Raw genomic sequence first — 15,369 nt, 5'->3', positions numbered from 1 at the left:
ACAAAGCCTTTCAAAGAAATTGGATATTTAATTTTCCTTTTGAAATCCCTAGGTCTAACTGATCAAGTGTAAATTATGCCTAGGTCCTTATCTATCTTAGTCTAAGCATGTATAATTAAAAGAGCAGTACATCAAGCATCAAGCAAATCTATCTATTGATAAAAATAATCTTTCTGTTGGCTCCCCTAGATCATAGCCTCGATAGGGTCTATTAAGGTAATGGATTTGATTCTTGGGGATCCAATATTGACCAAGTCTAACTTGATTAACCAAGTTTGACTTAGGGACACATGCTTGGACTAATTTTCTATCAGTTCTATTTATAATTGATAAATAAGACTTGTATTTGCGTTTAGTCTTAAATCCAAGTCCAGATCGATTGTAAATGGCTCGCTGTTTTCCAAGAATCAAGTCAAGATTCTTGGAATCCAGAGTAAACCGTTCCAACATGTCCTTTAGTCCCTTGACTTGATTTTTTAGGCTAGAATTCTCTTCTTCAAGCTTTTAGACTTGAGTTAAGGTTCTAGTCTGAATGGGATCAGTCAAGGAGCTAGGGTTAGTCACTTCTTTAAGGCTTGTTACCTCGTTTTGAAGTGATTTGTGTTGGTTGGTCCTAGGAAGATCGTACCGGTTCCACTGTATAAAAATTTTGTACAAGTCTTGAACATTTCCTAACAACTTATTGTGTTCTTTAGAAATTAAATTCGGAATCACAAACGGAACTTAACATTATTGATTCCAAATTTAACTTATCTATTCTTAATGGTTTAGACTTGGATCGCAAATGATGCTTAACATTATTGATCCAAATCCACCTATGTTATAAATTCAATTAAATATTAATTTCTATAATTGGCCTCCAGGACTGCATGGTGAGGCACTAGGCCTTCTTGGGTATGGGATCATCCACCACCGCCTAGACAAAGCCTTTTAAAGAAACCTAATATTTAATTTCCTTATATAACTCTAGGTTTAACCAAAAAGAATAATCGAATCACAAATTTAAAAAAAAAACAAAAGAAACACAACTTCGAATATCTAATTCGAAAATCTAGAATCACTAGCCTCTTGTGTTTGGAATTCATACAAAGAAAACTAGTATGATGCGAAAATAATTACTAGTTATACCTTTCTTTGTAAGCAATAACCTCTTGATCTTCTACCGTATTCCTCTTCTTATCTCAAGCGTTGTGTGGGCAACGATCTACCGAGATGAGAACCACCAAGCCTCCTTTCTTCTAGCAAGATTCGGCCACCAACCAATGAGCTCCTAGGGATGCAAGAGCAAAGCCTCCTTTCTCTCCTTCTTCTCCAAGCTAGAACCGACCACCAAAAACCCCTCTAATATTAATGCCGCTGGCCACTATGGAAAAAGAGAAAAGGAGAAGAGCAAGGACTAGGGTCGGCCACAACCAAGAAAGAGAGGGAGGAAAATAGAATAGAGTTGTATCTCATGAAGGCACCCCTTCTCTCTCTTTTATAATCCTTGGTCTTGGCAAATAAGGAAAATTTAAATAAAAACTTCCTTATTTTCTTTTCCATGAAAAGGAAAATTTAATTGATTAAAACAATGTCCTTTTCTTATATTAAGTGGTCGGCCACCTCATAGCTCCAAGTAAGGAAAGTTTTAATAACACAAGAATTAAAACTTCCTAATTTGCTTCTGAAATTTTAATAAAAATTTCTCTAATAATTTTTCCCTTCATGGTTGGTTATAAAAGGAAATTTTATAAATTAAAATTTCTCTATTAAAACATGTGGATGATTTCTAAAAAGAAAGTTTTCTCTAAGACTAAAATCTTCCTTTCTTCCTTTCAATCTACAAATAATGAAAGATATCAAATCTTTTCTTAATATTTTGTAGAAACTTATAAAAGGAAATATTTAATTTAAAACTCTATTTTAAATCATGAACATGGTTACAAAAAGGAAAGTTTTATCTAAAATTAAAATCTTCCTTTTAACTACAAATAAGGAAAGATATCAAATCATTCACTTAATCTTTTGTAGAAGGAAAGATTTAAATTTTAAACTCTCTTTTAAAACTATGATATCCACATAAGAAAAGATTATAAATAAAATCCCTTTTATTTTTCTAGTGGCTGGCCACCTAAGCTTGGGATCCAAGCTTTGGCCGACCACCTTAAATTGGCTCCACCCTTAGCTTTGGCCGGCCCTAGCTTGGGTCCAAGCTAGCTTGGCCGGCCACCTCAAGGTGGGTAGAAAGGTGGGTATGCGGTGGGTATAATTCTCTATATACAAGAGGCTATGATAGGGACCGAGAGGGACCGAGAGGAGGAATTGGTTTTGGTCTCCCGATGAAATTAAGCTTCCCGTGTTCGCTCCGAACACCCAACTTAATTTCATCAATAATAATTCATACCACTAAAAAATTATTATTAAACTACCGCACCAATCCCAAAGTACATTTTGGGCTCCTTCTTATTATGAGTGTGTTAGTCTCCCTGTGTTTAAGATGTCAAATGTCCACTAATTAAATGAATTACTGACAACTCTCTTTAATTAATATCTTAGTCCAAGAGTAGTACCACTCAACCTTATTGTCATGTCGGACTAAGTCCACCTGCAGGGTTTAACATGACAATCCTTATGAGCTCCTCTTGGGGACATTTATCAACCTAGATTTTTAGGACATTGTTTCCTTCTATAATCAACAACACACACTATAAGTAATATTATTTCTCAACTTATCGGGCCTTTTGATTTATCGAGCTAAATCTCACCCTTTGATAAGTTAAAGAAATGAATACTAAATATATGTGCTTGTTATTATATTAGGATTAAGAGCACACACTTCCATAACAACTAAGGTCTTGCTCTTTTATTAAGTCAGCACAAAAAGAACTTACCTTAAATGGTCCTGCTCAATACACTCAGAGTGTACTAGTGTAATTTTATAGTTAAGATAAACTAATACCAATTTACACTATGACTATTCCAATGATTTGTTCCTATCCATCTTAGTCGTGAGCTTCTGTTTATAATTTATAAAGAACCGATAACATGATCTTCTGTGTGTGACACCACATACCATGTTATCTACAATATAAATTAATTGAACAACTACACTTAGCATATAAATGTAGACATTTTTGACCAATGTGATTCTTTATTTCAAAATAAATATTTACAAAAGTTAGGCTTTTAGTATACACTCTAACAATTTGACCCAGATATTTGATTTAGCTAACTTTCGCATTAAATAATTAATTAAATTGTAAAGTTTATTTATTTGACAAGTACTTGCAGCGGGTTTAGGCCCTTCAGAAACGGATACAGATCTGTGGCTTCGTTCGGACTCAGCTTCTGATTCGCTCTCAGTTTTTAATTCACTGACTTGTTCTCGGGCTGTTAGTGCAAGGAAGCTTGTCTTCTCGAGCTCTTCGTCGGAATCTTCTAACGAAGATTTGTCCCAAGTTGCTTTCAATGCTTTCTTTTTCCTCTACTTCTTTGCTTCCTTTTGGTTTGGATAGTTGACTTTTACGTGTCCCTTTTGGTTGCAGCCATAGTAGGTTACTTAAAACTTGACTCTTGGACTGGCTTGCACCGTCTTGGACTAAATCACCTTCTTAATGTCCTTCTTTATGAATCCCTTCTTCTTTCTGTAGAGCTTACGTACTAGGTTGATGAGTTCGACTGTTATCTCCTCGTCGTCATCTTCTGAGTCCGGTTCTTCTTCGGGCTCTGGTTTAGTTTTACGCTTTGTTTTTGCTTCCCGGGTTCTGCTTGTACCTGCAATCAAGGCAATACCCTTATCGGCTGAGTGTGCATTAGTTTGTTCATGCAATTCAAATTCAGAAAAAAGTTCATCTAACTTAATTAAAGAAAGATCCTTGGATATTTTGTAAGCATCTACCATGGATGCCTATAAGATATTCCTTGGAAAAGCGTTTAACGCATACCTGATTATGTCGCAGTTCTCCACCTTCTGTCCGATGGCGTGGAGGTCGTTGAGGAGGTCTTGTATACGCACATGAAGTTGACTCGCTGACTCACCTTCCTGTATTTTCATATAATACAATTTATTCAAAAGCAAATCATGTTTGCTTACCTTTGTATCAGAGGTTCCCTCGTGCAGCTCAATCAGTTTTTCCCATAGCTCTTTCACGCTTGAGAATGGGCCGACTCAGTTTAACTCTTCCTTTGTCAGTCCACATTGAAGAGTGCACGTTGCTTTGGCGTTTGCTTCGACCTTCTTTATTATGCTTGGGTCCCAGTGTTGGAGGATCGGTGGCCGGCTTGAAGGGGGGTTGGATAGACGACACCCCCAAATACTCGCTTTCACCCTACACTTGTTAGTGTGCAACGGAAATACAAACTAATACAAACAAGTAGAAAGCTAAACACTATAAGAAAGAGCAAGCAAACCGCTAACACGTTCGTTTAACGTGGTTCAGAGATTAGGGCTCCTACTCCACGGCTTGTCCTTGAAGTGGATGATCCCTATCCATCGGTGGATTAGCCCCCGGCAAACTCCGGCTATCTCAAGTCGCTCCTTGTGGGTGGAGAAACCTCACCACAAACTCACCAAGACCTCTTGGATTACACAAGCACTTGAGAACTCTTGTGACTACTAATTAGGCTTTTACCCAGTCTAATTTCGTCGCCTTGGCCGGCCATACCAAGCTCCTTCTTATAGAGCTTGGAACAAATCAGAACCTGATTTGCCCGTTACCAGTCGACTGGTCCTTGCACCAGTCGACTAATGCCAGCCCAACGGCTCTCTCAACGGCTATCTGCTACAGTGCATCAGTCGACTGGTCCATACACCAGTCGACTGCTACAGTACGCTACAGTAACTGCTACAGTAACTGCTACAGTGCCGCTACAGTAAACCCCTAAACCTAGGATTTTACTCCGAGTACAATCTCTCATGCACTCGTACCCTCACGACTCATTTGACTCTTCTTTGTAGCCTTGACCTCTTGCCTTCAAACTTACTTCCTTTGGCTCTCGTCCCTCGGATGCATTCAAGCCCGCGGCTCGTCCCCAATGCCATCCTTCGTGTATGCCTCAAAGTCGTTTCCCTCAGCCCTTGTCCTTGCTGCCTTGTCCACGGTCCCTCGGATGCTCCATCCTTCACCGGACCCGAAGCCGTCAACCTGAGTCACATGTGTGTAACGACCCGCCTTCTGGGTACTAGGCTGTAAGGCGAATCGCTATAGTTATTGCTAAACTATACTGTGCGGAAAGCTAGGCTAATTAAAATTTTTCTACTAAACTGATCAAAACTTAATGCTCTGGGTGTACCTAGGAGTTGTACACTTGCTAGGGGAGACAACCTATGCCTCCCGGATGACCTGCTAGCTGTAATCAGGCATTTCAATCGATCCACAGATCGATTGGGCTGTCGGATCGATCACGGGATCGATCCAGCTTGATACTGGCACGGTAGAAGTCTCTGGATCGGTCGGCGGACCGATCCAAAAGCTTTCTCTTCTTCTTTCGCTTCTGTACGCACCTGAATCGGTCTGTCGACCGATCAGTGAGCCTCCGTGCGTCTGCTGCGTTGGGCGCAGCTGGATCGGTCTACCGACCGATCCAGGAGCACCCTGATCGGTCGGTAGACCGATCAGTTCACCTCCCATGTCTCTGTTCGCCTCTGGATCGGTCGGCTGACCGATCCATGAGGATACAGTAGCATACTGTATCTGTCTGGATCGGTCGGCTGACCGATCCAGTGACACAACCAGGCCCTGATCGGTCTGGAGACCGATCAGAGTTCTGATTTCGAATCTGAACTCTGATTTCAGCCCCTGGGTTGTGCCAAGACTCCGCCTATCAACTATCCCATGCATGATAGCTATTCTAACAACATGTAATAACAATTTTAGACTTAAGCTAGAGTAAGGTTCACTGGTTCATGGCATTTTAAGTCACTAAACACATTTAACAATTGAAAGTGTATGAAAGTAAAAATTGCTAGAGTTCTCATTGGTTAAACTTGCTAAGTCCCCTAAGGACCTTTGATTCCGATTCCTGCCACACACACCATCTTTGCATTGCCCTCCAGCTTCCTCTGTTAGTCCATCTTTCCTTTACCTTTATCTGCAGTATAAGGAAAAGTAGAATCTGTAAGCTTAAAGCTTAGTAAGAAACCATCTACCTCACAAAATCATGCATTCGATGCAATATGCTTTTAAATCATGCTGTTTGAAAATATGCGCTGAACTTGCTAAGACATGGTATACTGAAATCGTAAGGCATAACATATAAGCATGGCATAAGCACTGAATCATGGCAAAGCAACCAAATAAACACTGAACTGAATATAGGCTAAACTAACTGAAACTAAATATGTAACTGGAAACAAACTCAACTAGCATAATTGATTTTGAGTTTTGAAATCTAATACATAATAAGTGAAAATACATAATCATACTGTTTGGGCCCGGCAACTGTACTTGCTGTGCGCGCATCCCTAACTAGACCCGGGTTTGCAAGTCCCGAATCTAGTAGGGTTAACTAGGTTATCTAAACCTAGGGATGACTGTGGGAGTCCAACCCAATGGATATCTGATCCAGTACAGTGCCACTGAAAATAAAATACTAAATATAGCTAACTATTTTAACTTGTTGTTTCTAGGTTATCTGAACCTAGAGCTAGGTTATCTGAACCTAGAGGCGACTGTGGGAGCCCACCCATTGGACCGTAGTCCCATATAGCTAAAATAAACTGATTTACTGTTTTAAACGCTTCTAATGCATTTAACTGTACTATTAAAATGCCTAAGTTGCATTTTTTTACTGATCTAGTTATTTTGTCGAACACTTAGTGTGCCCCAACTCTCCTCTTTATTAGGGAGATCACCTTTAGGCACCCGACAACGTCTACAACCCCAACTGAAGAGGGTAAGCGTGTCCGGCCCATCTAAAGGTGCTCAACTAAATCCCTAAATCTGAGAGGAGGGTTAAAACACCCTACATGTCAACAAAATCTGCATATTACTAATCTAATGCATAGAAAATCCAAACGGAGCTATTATACTGCAGGTGAGGGGTTTCTTACCTCTTGATCGTAATTTCTTACGATTCTATTCGCTAGAGTTCCGGTGGAGATGATCCTCTCGACGATCCGATCACGTCTTCGCGTTCCTCTCGCGGAGAAGAACCTCTTTCGTGTTGGAGTCATCGCCGGAAAGTGATCCGAGAGCCCTTGGGACTTGGGCGCTGAGAGAGGAAGAGGAGAAGGGGTGTTCGGCGTTGAGGGTTTGGAGAGGGAAAGTGGCGTGAGGTTTTCGTGAGAAGGATTTGCCGAACCAACTTAAAAATAAACCAAACCCCAACTTAAGTTCTTATTTATATTAAGTGGGTAACTAGGCCCAATTCTAATATAAATATAATTGATTCCTCTTTCTTTCAGCACGGCCCTGCTGGGTTCACCGGTTACTAAACTTACCCGTAAACCATAGGTCTCGGGTTCGATTCTCGCCTAAGCTATTTTACGGTTCTAATTATTTTTGCTACTTCCGCTACTCGGAAAATTCTGGAAAAATATCTAAAAATTCCAGAAAAATCATACTATATTTCTAAAATAGTTTTGAGAATTTTTGGGCTTTACAATCCCCCATACCTTATAAAAAGTTCATCCCCGAACTTAAAACAATTCTGGGTACTTCTGTCTCATGCTGGCCTCTGTCTCCCAAGTCGCCTCTGCTGCTGTGTGATTTTGCCAGCTGACTTTGACTAATGGTACTTCCTTGTTCCGTAATTTCTTTACTGCTCGGTCTATTATCTGAATAGGCCGACTGTCATAGCTGAGATCATCACGGACCTGTACCAACTGGGGCTCAATCACCTGGGTGGCGTCTGGAATATGCTTCTTCAGCATGGAGACATGAAATACGTTGTGGATGGCTGACATATCCTGAGGTAGCTCTAGCTCATATGCTACCTTGCCCACTCTCTTCGTGATAAGGTATGGTCCCACATATCTGGGAGCTAGCTTGCCCTTCTTCCCAAAACGCATGACTCCCTTCATGGGAGCTACTCTGAGGAAAACTGTATCCCCAACTGAAAACTCTAGGGGTCTGCGTCGTGTATCAGCATAGCTTTTCTGGCGGCTCTGTGCTGTCTCTATCCTCTGGCGAATCTGCTGTATGGCTGCTGTGGTATCTGCCACTAGATCTGTCTGAAGCTCTAGTTCCTTCTGTTCACCACTCTCATACCAACAGATTGGTGATCTGCACCTCCGCCCATAGAGTGCCTCATAAGGTGCCATGCCGATAGTGGCCTGATAACTGTTGTTGTATGCAAATTTTGCTAAACTCAGATATTTGCACCAACTTCCCTTGAAGTCTAAGGCACACGCTCGGAGCATATCTTCGAGTACCTGATTTACTCGCTCCGTCTGACCATCTGTCTGAGGATGGAAGGCTGTGCTGAATTTCAATTTGGTGCCCAATGCTGACTGTACACACTCCCAGAAGTGTGATGTGAATCTGCTGTCTCTGTCTGAAATGATGGTTCGTGGGACTCCATGTAGTCTGACGATCTCCTGGAGATACAACTGAGCTAGCTTCTCCATGGAGTAGGATATCTTGATAGCTAAAAAGTGGGCTGATTTAGTCAACCTGTCGACTATTACCCAGATGGCATCAAAACCATTCGTGGTTCGGGTAGCCCCACTATGAAGTCCATCGAGATATCCTCCTCTTCCATTCGGAATCAGATAGGATGCGAACTCCTCCAGTCGTGATGTTCGCCTTGACCCTCGGCGGTGAGGCGGATGCTAACATATCTGGCGATGTCTCGCTTCATCCGGGCCACCAAAAACTTTTCTGGTCTTGATACATTTTGGTGGAGCCTGGATGCAAGGGAGTCCTGTGAGCTTCATCTAAAATCTGTCTCCGTAGCTCCTCGATCCGGAACACGTAGTCTATCACCAAAATACAACACCCGCTATCGGACACTCTGAATTCTCTACTTTCTACTAGCCCTTGCTTGATTTTCTGAATTTCGTGGTCCCGATCCTGAGCTGACTGAATATCACCAAGCAAGGTAGACTCTAAGGTCATAGTAGAGAGCTGTCCGACGATGAATTCGAGACCAAAATCCGTGATCTCCTTCTGTAAGGGTGGTGACATGGCTGCTAGAGATAATAAGGTAGCGCTGGATTTTTTGCTAAGTGCATCTGCTACCCTATTGGCTTTCCCTGGGTGGTAGAGGATGTCTATGTCATAATCTTTGACTAGCTCTAGCCACCTGCGCATATTTCAGATCCTTCCGAGTGAAGAAGTACTTCAGACTCTGATGATCTGTATACACTCTGCACTGAGCTCCATACAAGTAATGTCTCCAAATTTTGAGAGCGAACACTACTGCTGCAAGCTCAAGATCATGAGTAGGGTAGTTCTTCTCATAATCCTTGAGTTGTCTGGAGGCATAGGCGATTACCTTGCCATCTTGCATCAGCACTGCTCCTAATCCCAATTTAGAGGCGTCACTATATATATCGAAGTTGTCTGTATTTTCTGGCAGTGTCAGAATAGGTGCACTAGTCAATCTCCTCTTGAGTTCGCTGAAGCTGTTCTCGCAGTCCTCTGTCCACTGAAATTTCTTGTTCTTCCTGGTGAGAGCTGTCAGTGGGGAGGCTATTCTGGAGAAGTCCTCTACAAACTTTCTGTAATATCCTGCTAATCCCAGAAAGCTCCTGATCTCGCTGGCGTTCCTAGGTCTCCTCCAGTTACTTACTGCTTCTATCTTGCTGGGATCTACCATAATACCATCCTTTGAGATGACGTGGCCCAGGAAGGACACCTGATTTAGCCAAAACTCACATTTCGTGAACTTGGCGTATAACTGGTTCTGCTGAAGGGTCTGCAATACTAGTTTCAGGTGCTCTGAGTGTTCTTCCTGAGTTCCTGCGTAGATAAGAATGTCATCGATAAACACAATAACAAACTTATCTAAATACTCCCTGAATACCCTGTTCATGAGATCCATGAATGTAGCTGGAGCATTTGTCACGCCAAAAGGCATGACTACAAACTCGTAATGTCCGTATCTGGTCCTGAATGCTGTCTTCGGTATATCACCTTCCTTGACTCTGACTTGGTGATATCCTGATCTGAGGTCAATCTTAGAGAACACTGCTGCTCCCTTTAACTGGTCGAACAGGTCATCTATTCTGGGAAGAGGATACCTGTTCTTGATCGTGACCTGATTCAGTGCTCTGTAGTCTATACATAGCCGCATGCTTCCATCCTTCTTCTTCACGAATAGCACAGGCGCTCCCCATGGTGAGTGACTAGGGCGTATGAAGCCCTTGTCAAGTAGCTCCTGTAGCTGCTCATGAAGTTCCTTCAGTTCTGCTGGAGCCATGCGGTAGGGCGCTTTGGAAATAGGATTGGTGCCGGGGAAGAGCTCTATCTCAAATTCAATCTCCATGTCTGGTGCTAGAAGACTGCTGGGTAGTCACATACAACTCGGACCTCTGCTAGTTGTTGGTCCTCGTGGCCGGTATTGACTACATGTGCTAGGTACCCGTACATCCCGAATCCATAAACTTCGTGCCTTCATAGAGAGAAATTTTACGCTTTTCTCCTTGGTTCTCGATGTACTCAAACCGTGCTTGCCGGGTTGGAATCGACTTTACATTTCTGGCGACTCTATGGAAGCACCGTATTTGATCGAAAGTCCATCCCAAGGATGGCGTCGTAGTCGATCATTTCCAGCAGGATCGATCACGAAGAGTTCCCTCTGCTATAATGACCGTAGCCTGCTTTGAGCGGTCGTGGATGTCATGACCTCTCCTGAAGGTAGTGCCGTCAGAAACTGACCACTGAGTACCTCTGGGGGTATTTCTAATTTCTCGGAGAACACCCTGGCTATATATGAATGGGTTGCCCCAGTATCAAATAGAACAGTAGCACTATGCTGAAAAATGCTAATCTGACCTGTGACGACTGTCGAGGCATTTGCTACGTCCTCTCTGGTGAGTGAGTAGATCCTCGCGTTCGCCATAGCTGGAGGGGCTTCTAATCGGCCCTGGCTGATAAGTGGACCTTCTAGAGCGGCCTGCATCTGATGTAACTGAGCTGGCTGGCCTGCATACTGGATCTGCTGTGGCTGAGGAAGACCGGTCTTGTTCGGGCACTGCTTGGCCATGTGCCCTTCTTGTCCACATTCAAAGCATCCTCGTGTGCCCTTGCGACAAACCCCTGGGTGGAATTTCCCACAAGTGGCACACTTTGGATAACTGGGTCGCTTGCTAGATGGTCCTCCTTTTGAGTCACTCCCTGATTTGCGCTTGCTGTTGGAGTTCCCTTTCCAGTTAGAGCTGTGGCCTTGCTGTTTTTGAGTGTGAGAGTTTCCTTGGCCCTTGGACTCTGAGGAGACTTGCTTCTGCTGCTTCATGCTGTTCTGGTAATGCTCTGTGGTCAAGGCACTGCTCACTAACTCCTCTGTGGTTTGTGGCCTATGTATGCCACCAGCCACGTTCACTGCTATCTCTGGCCTCAGCATCTTGAGCATCAACCTGATCCGTTCCTTTTCCGTGCTGACTAGCTCTGGGCATAGACGAGCCAACCTGTTGAATTTCTTCACGGCTTCCTCAACTGAGAGGTTGCCCTGACGAAACTCAGTGAACTCGTCATAGTGGCGGTTTGTAACCCGCATATGAAAGAACTCCTCAAAGAATTCCTTCTCAAAGTCGGCCCATGTCATCTGGCTCACTGGGCGCTTCGTTCTGATTCTTTCCCACCACATGCGTGCGTCTCCTGTCAGGCAGAAGGAGGCACACTTCACCTTCTCGTGTTCCGGCCAGTCCAGAAGCTCCATCGTGCTCTCCAGTGTTTTGAACCATGCTTGTGCATCCCATGGTTCACTAGCGCCTGAGAAGTTCTCTGGCTTGACTCGCTGCCACTGGATCAGATAGGCTTCCTTTCTTGGCTCAGCTGCTGGGGCTACTGGTGCTGGTGCTGGTGCTGTAGGCTGAGCTGGTGGAACCTCTAAGACTACCGGAGTCGTCAAATTCGGTTCCGGGGTGACTGTGGGGGTGTTCTGCTGATTAGCCTTTAAGGTGGCTATCTCCTGTTGCTGTTCAGCGAGCTGCTGCTGTAACTGAGAACTGCCTGCCTCTTGCTGGGGCTCAGTAGCTAGTGCCCTTCTAGCTGGGCGTCCTCGTGCCATTTCTAAAGACATAGAGAACATAGGTATAACTAACACTATCACAGTTATCTAACTACTGATATCATGTTTAAACTATCACATACTAACAAGCAGTAGGTATATAAACATGAACTGTAATAATAAACAAGAAGCATAAATAAAGTAGAGGTGTTCTTACTTGGAAGCTGCAGGTACAATGCTGATGTGTGTGTAGGAAGTATGGAACACTGCTCTGATACCACTCTGTAACGACCCGCCTTCTGGGTACTAGGCTGTAAGGCGAATCGCTACAGTTATTGCTAAACTATACTGTGCGGAAAGCTAGGCTAATTAAAATTTTTCTACTAAACTGATCAAAACTTAATGCTCTGGGTGTACCTAGGAGTTGTACACTTGCTAGGGGAGACAACCTATGCCTCCCGGATGACCTGCTAGCTGTAATCAGGCATTTCAATCGATCCACAGATCGATTGGGCTGTCGGATCGATCACGGGATCGATCCAGCTTGATACTGGCACGGTAGAAGTCTCTGGATCGGTCGGCAGACCGATCCAAAAGCTTTCTCTTCTTCTTTCGCTTCTGTACGCACCTGGATCGGTCTGCCGACCGATCCAGGACCTCACTGATCGGTCGGACTGACCGATCAGTGGCTGCTGCGTTGGCGCGGTGGATCGGTCTACCGATCCAGTCGATCGGTCGACCGATCCGATCGTTCACCTAAGCTCTGCATTGGATCGGTCGGTGACCGATCCATGAGGATCTGATATCATGTCTGTCGGATCGGTCGGTGGCCGATCGATCTGACAAGCCACGATCGGTGCAGGCCGATCGAGTTCGATTCGAATCTGAACTCTGATTTCAGCCCCTGGGTTGTGCCAAGACTCCACCTATCAACTATCCCATGCATGATAACTATTCTAACAACATGTAATAATAATTTTAGACTTAAGCTAGAGTAAGGTTCACTGGTTCATGGCATTTTAAGTCACTAAACACATTTAACAATTGAAAGTGTATGAAAGTAAAAATTGCTAGAGTTCTAATTGGTTAAACTTGCTAAGTCCCCTAAGGACCTTTGATTCCGGTTCCTGCCACACACACCATCTTTGCATTGCCCTCCAGCTTCCTCTGTTAGTCCATCTTTCCTTTACCTTTATCTGCAGTATAAGGAAAAGTAAAATCTGTAAGCTTAAAGCTTAGTAAGAAACCATCTACCTCACAAAATCATGCATTCGATGCAATATGCTTTTAAATCATGCTGTTTGAAAATATGCGCTGAACTTGCTAAGACATGGTATACTGAAATCGTAAGGCATAACATATAAGCATGGCATAAGCACTGAATCATGGCAAAGCAACCAAATAAACACTGAACTGAATATAGGCTAAACTAAGTGAAACTAAATCTGTAACTGGAAACAAACTCAACTAGCATAATTGATTTTGAGTTTTGAAATCTAATACATAATAAGTGAAAATACATAATCATACTGTTTGGGCCCGGCAACTGTACTTGCTGTGCGAGCCCGAATCTAGTAGGGTTAACTAGGTTATCTAAACCTAGGGATGACTGTGGGAGTCCAACCCAATGGATATCTGATCCAGTACAGTGCCACTGAAAATAAAATACTGAATATAGCTAACTATTTTAACTTGTTGTTTCTAGGTTATCTGAACCTAGAGCTAGGTTATCTGAACCTAGAGGCGACTGTGGGAGCCCACCCATTGGACCGTAGTCCCATATAGCTAAAATAAACTGATTTACTGTTTTAAACGCTTCTAGTGCATTTAACTGTACTATTAACATGCCTAAGTTGTATTTTTACTGATCTAGTTATTTTGTCGAACACTTAGTGTGCCCCAACTCTCCTCTTTATTAGGGAGATCACCTTTAGGCACCCGACAACGTCTACAACCCCAACTGAAGAGGGTAAGCGTGTCCGGCCCATCTAAAGGTGCTCAACTAAATCCCTAAATCTGAGAGGAGGGTTAAAACACCCTACATGTCAACAAAATCTGCATATTACTAATCTAATGCATAGAAAATCCAAACGGAGCTATTATACTGCAGGTGAGGGGTTTCTTACCTCTTGATCATAATTTCTTACGATTCTATTCGCTAGAGTTCCGGTGGAGATGATCCTCTCGACGATCCGATCACGTCTTCGCGTTCCTCTCGCGGAGAAGAACCTCTTTTGTGTTGGAGTCGTCGCCGGAAAGTGATCCGAGAGCCCTTGGGACTTGGGCGCCGAGAGAGGAAGAGGAGAAGGGGTGTTCGGCGTTGAGGGTTTGGAGAGGGAAAGTGGTGTGAGGTTTTCGTGAGGAGGAATTTCCAAACCAACTTAAAAATAAACCAAACCCCAACTTAAGTTCTTATTTATATTAAGTGGGTAACTAGGCCCAATTCTAATATAAATATAATTGATTCCTCTTTCTTTCAACACGGCCCTGCTGGGTTCACCGGTTACTAAACTTACCCGTAAACCATAGGTCTCGGGTTCGATTCCCGCCTAAGCTATTTTACGGTTCTAATTATTTTTGCTACTTCCGCTACTCGGAAAATTCCGGAAAAATATCTAAAAATTCCAGAAAAATCATACTATATTTCTAAAACAGTTTTGAGAATTTTTGGGCTTTACAATGTGTCACCTGCAGTCCTGCACAACTCAAGTACACATATCAAATAACAAGGGTAAACCTAACTTAAACCCTTTGCCCAAACACCAAAACACATGGTCCCACGAACCATTGGGATTGCTCCAACACCCAGTTCTCGCATGAAACTAGTTTTCCTATGTCGTCAAGAGGGAGTGTGATGCCAGTTTTGATGATCATCCACATCTCGAACTGGGTTTGTAGGTAAGACTCCATTTGGCCCTTCCAGTAGTCCAAATCTTCGCCAGTGAAGAGCGGAGGTCGGGCTGTGCTATAGCTTTCTTGATGGGCCATCTTAAAAAAAAATCTCGCACACAAAAAAACAAGGAATTTAGTTCTAAGACTAGGTCTTGGATTTAGTAGTGCAGGATAAAGAGAAATAAAGACGCGAACTCGAGTCATGTTGCACCAACTTTGAGAGAAAAACTCGATTGTGATAAAATCAGATAAGAAGATGGAAATTTTACCGATTTTGATCGATTCCGAAAAATTGAAAACTAGCACGAAGAATTGCTTGAATGGTGGTTTCACCAATTCAAAGCAACCCCGCTCTGATACCATTTGTTGGATCGAAAGCGCTAG

The sequence above is a fragment of the Zingiber officinale genome, chromosome 5B (genome assembly GCF_018446385.1).
Source record: "Zingiber officinale cultivar Zhangliang chromosome 5B, Zo_v1.1, whole genome shotgun sequence".
Taxonomy (NCBI): domain Eukaryota; kingdom Viridiplantae; phylum Streptophyta; class Magnoliopsida; order Zingiberales; family Zingiberaceae; genus Zingiber; species Zingiber officinale.
This window is presented reverse-complemented; position numbering follows the sequence as displayed.